Source organism: Colobus angolensis, unplaced genomic scaffold (genome assembly GCF_000951035.1).
Source record: "Colobus angolensis palliatus isolate OR3802 unplaced genomic scaffold, Cang.pa_1.0 Scaffold37, whole genome shotgun sequence".
NCBI lineage: Eukaryota > Metazoa > Chordata > Mammalia > Primates > Cercopithecidae > Colobus > Colobus angolensis.
The window spans coordinates 7023169-7027447 of NW_012117043.1; positions in this window are offsets into that span (position 1 = coordinate 7023169).

The window sequence follows — 4279 nt, forward strand, 5'->3', positions numbered from 1 at the left end:
TGGGCCGGGGGCGGGGTCTGGGCGGACGCGGCAGCTTCCCGAGAGCCGCATGCCCTCTGCCCAGCAAGCCCACCAGGACACCTGCAAATGCGCAGGGGCCGTTCTGTCATTTTAGGGAGAATATTTCGGAAAGGAGACATTTGATGCAGATGTTGGATTTAGGTAGTGTGACCGGATCGAAATACTAAAGGCAATAACCACCGCCCTTTCTACCCCTCCCATCTCTTCTTTCCCTCAGCAAAAGGACTGATGTTTTCCAACACTGCTACATCTTCGAAAAGTCAGATTAAGCCAGCTGGTCGTTGCAAGCAGCGGGGTTTCATTTTCAGATATGTATTTTTAAAATTATTTTTCCTTTAAAATTATGTTATAAACGTTTTGGAAATATGAACAAAAAAGTTAGACATAAATATTGTTGGCATTTGTTTTCCCATAGTCTTTTACATCATTTTTAAAACACTAATAAAGATTTTTATTTCGGTTTTTTCTTTTTTGATAATTTGTCATTAGCATTACTTTGTATTGTTACATTATCTTCACAACAGTCATTTTAAAGAGAGAATCGAGGGTCTGGGGACGGGAAAGGAAGAAAAAGTGGATGATAGATATGTTTTCCTCTGTGTGTGTGTGTGTGTCTGTCTGTCTGTCTGAAGGTCATTTTTATGTTAGAGGGTACTGAATAACTCATCTCACAGAGCTAGGAGACAAGCTACAGCAGGGGCTGTAGGAGAGGCTACTTCTAATACTGTTTCAAAAGTACATGTGACAAAGCAAAAAACAAAAATGTGGCCACTTCTCTTTTCCTGCTCCTTTCTCCCTCCCCTCGCCCTTGCCCTGCCATAAATAGAAGTGCTTTTTACTCTGCAGCCATTGTCTGGACAGAGCCCTGACCCCGCCCTGCCGGTGAGGTGCCCCTGAGCTGAAAGCTGCGGCAGAGAAAAATATGACGCAGGGTTCTGTCATGCTTTAAGCACGGGATGGTCCCGAATGCATAAAATCCATAATGGCTGGGCAACATATTGAGACCCCCTCTCTACAAAAAATAACAAAAATTAGCTGGTGTGGTGACACGCGCCTGCTATCCGAGCTACTCAGAAGGCTGAGGTGGGAGGATCACTTGAGCCTAAGAGTTCCAGGCTGCAGTGAGCGGTGTTCCATGCCATTTGGAAGATACATAAAAGTTACATGCTTAGTTAAAAATAAATAACTATGTAGCAAACATTATCCTAAGCTTTTGCTGTCTGAAGCTTCCAAGTTGGTCTGTATCACAGGGCTTGAAATACACTTACTGCCCCACTGCAGTTAGAATTTTAGGGTTTCAATTTTTTGCCACAAAAATAACACTACAGCCAAAGCGCGGTGGCTCACAGCTGTAATCCCAGCACTTTGGGAGGCTGAGGCGGGCAGATTACTTGAGGTCGGGAGTTTGAGACCAGCCTGGGCAACATAGCGAAACCCCGTTTCCACAAAAATATAAAAATTAGCTGGGCGTGGTGGCACTTGCCTGTGGTTTCAGCTACTCAGGAGGCTGAGGCATGAGAATCGCTTGAACCCAGGAGGTGGAGGTTGCAGTGAGCCGAGTTGGTGCCACTGCACTCCAGCCTGGGTGACAGAGTAAGACCCCATCTCACGCACGCACAAAAAAATTGTACATCTTATAATATGCTAATATGACTTCAAAAGGAAAAAATATAAATAAAATATCACCTCTAGTTAATGATATTCATATTGAAGTGTTTAGGGGGAGGCCTACCAAGGTATACAATTTTCTCTGAAATGTATCCAGATGCTGGCGAAGTGACCCATGCCTGTAATCCCAGCTCTTTGGAAGACCAAGGTGGGATGATTGATTGAGCCTAGAAGTTTGAGACCAGCCCGGACAAAATAGCGAGACCATGTCCTTAAAAAAAAAAAAAAAAAAGGCATCCAGAATATAAGATGGATTGATGGATAGGATAGAAAGAAGGTTGCCAAATGGATAAATACATGATAAAGCAAGTATTACAGTAACATTTTCTTTTTTCGTCACAGTTTATAATCACAGGAACAAAACAAACAAAAACCACATGTAGAAACCAGATTAAAGCTTGTTATCCTTACAGGTAGTGGCGAAATTCCAATCTTCAGGATTGGAGTGGTCTTTGTTTAAGAAAAATACCTCCTTGGTTCATTGAAGTTGGAGTTGGGAACTGATGGCATAGGAGCTGCAGCAAAGGCAACAAAAGATAATTGCCAAACTGTGCGGCCCAGGAGAAATGTTGTTTTGCTCCTAGGAGAGGAAAGAAGAGAGAAAGATGAAAAGAAGTGAAGGCTATATAGAGAGAAAGATTAGCCAAACAGAGCTGAGGCTGGAAGAAGAGCCAGTGGAAATGTCTCTGATGAGGAGTGGCTATGTAACCCCGCCGTGGATTCTTTTTGCGTGCTGCCCAGAGAGAGTCGGCCAATTTATGAAGGCAGGAGAATGGCAGTGGGGAAACAGTTTAATTCATGCAGAGCTGGCTGAAAGGGAGACTGGAGTTTTATAATTACTCAAATCAGTCTCTGAGGATTTGGGGGCTAGGATTTTTCAAAGATAGTTTAGGGGTAGGGGCAGGCGTGGCTAGGCAATGGGGGCTTGCTGCTGATTGGTTAGGTTGGAGATGAAATCACAGGGAGTTGAAGCTGTCTTCTTGTGTTGATTTGCTTCCAGGTAGGGCTGCAGGAGCAGTTGGTAGGTCCAGGTGGAGCCAGGTGTCAGACATGCAAATAAATCTGAAAAGATACCTCAAAAGGCCAACCTTAGGTTCTACAATAGTGATGGTGTCTGCAGGAGTAATTGGAGAAGTTGCATATTTTGTGACCTCAGGAATAGTGGCTGACAATCCTTAGCAGAATTCAGCCTCCTCTATTTTCTTAGCCTGGTGGTCATTTAGCGTAAAGTTTGGGGAAGGGCTATTATCTCTAACCTATAACCTAAATGCCTCCCAAAGTTAGCTTGGCCCAGAGGTCCAGGAATAATCAAAGGCAGCTTGAAGGCTAAAGGCAAGATGAGAGTTGGTGAGATCAGATCTCTCCCACTGACATAACGTTCTCACTGATACAATTTATGCAAAGGCTGTCAGCTACAGAACATTTTTTAAAAGTTATGCTTGTGGTTCAATTTGAAATGTATTGCATTTCTACAATGTAAACCTGTCCTCTTGGGGCAACTAAGAACTATAATAGGACTTGGCTGGGTGCAGTGGCTCACGCCTGTAATCCCAGCACTTTGGAAGGCCAATGAGGGTGGATTGCCTCAGCTCAGGAGTTCCAGACTAGCCTGGGCAACATGGTGAAACCCCATCTCTACTAAAATACAAAAAATTAGCCGGTTGTGGTGGCGTGTGCCTGTATTCCCAGCTATTCGGGAGGCTGAGGCAGGAGAACTGCTTAAACCCGGGAGGTGGATGTTGCAGTGAGCGGAGATCACGCCACTGCACTCCAGCCTGGGCGACAGAGTGAGACTCCACCTCAAAAAAAAAAAATTTTATATATATATATATAAAAAATAGGGCTATAAGGGAGGCAATAGGACTGGAAGAAAGATACTGGGTACTGAACCTCAAAACTGTTTTTAAAATTATATGTTTATTCTGAGAAGCATTTGGGAGGCTAATGGAAATTGGTTGGGAGCTCGTAAAGGCCCATGAATCGAATTCTTGGTACAGATGCTTGTGGTAAACCTTGGCGTTACGTGACTATCTTCTCACGTGTCTTCACATCATCTTCCCTTTGAGCGTGTCAGTCTCTGTGCACTTGTGTCAGGCAACCTAACCAGAGTGACTCCGTCTTGAATAAAGGCCAGAAAAAGCCAAATCTGCTGGGTTATATTCCCAGGGGGTTGGGCACTCTTAGTTACAAGATGTTTATGGTTAAGGGAACTAGTTAATAATGCTAACTAACAGCACTTTCCCAAAACAAACCCCCTTCTCGCCTGAAGACTAGACTACCTTTGCAGGACTAACAAATTAGCCCCAAGGTTAGAAATTATCGTTTAGGAGTAATGCAGCTGGAGGCTGCAAAATTCTGAGCCTTCCCAAATAGATCCTGGGGATAACATCACTATAGTTAAACCTAAGATCAGTGCTTGAGATATTCTGCAGACCCTGCACTGGATGGATCAGCTGACATCACCCAGATCGATAAATTGGCTCATCTGTTCTAGTGGCCCCCACCCAGGAACTGACTCAGCACAGGAGGATAGCTTAGATTCCCTATGATTTCATCTTTGACCTGACCAATCAGCACTCCCGACTCACTG